Below are 322 nucleotides of genomic sequence, written 5' to 3' on the forward strand. Positions count from 1 at the left end.
TATATAAACTCATGGAAATATAATACATGCAATTCATGCTAACAATACATTATTTAATAGTAAATATTTTATGTAAATTAAAAGAATAAATTACCTATATTCACTAATAACTTTAAAATAATATGTATCAACGAATAATCTTGTAATGCCTTTAATTTTTATTTAAGATAATATTTATATAATATTTTATTTAAGATATATAAAAAACGGGCGCGCCAAGTATGCTGCTGGAGATTTTTTCCAATCTTTGATTTTTCTGTCACGTAATTTGTTACTTGTTATCGAAATCCCTTTTTAATTTCTGCGGTCCTTATTACGCTAT

The sequence above is a fragment of the Wasmannia auropunctata genome, unplaced genomic scaffold (genome assembly GCF_000956235.1).
Source record: "Wasmannia auropunctata unplaced genomic scaffold, wasmannia.A_1.0 LD336027.1, whole genome shotgun sequence".
Classification (NCBI taxonomy): Eukaryota; Metazoa; Arthropoda; class Insecta; order Hymenoptera; family Formicidae; genus Wasmannia; species Wasmannia auropunctata.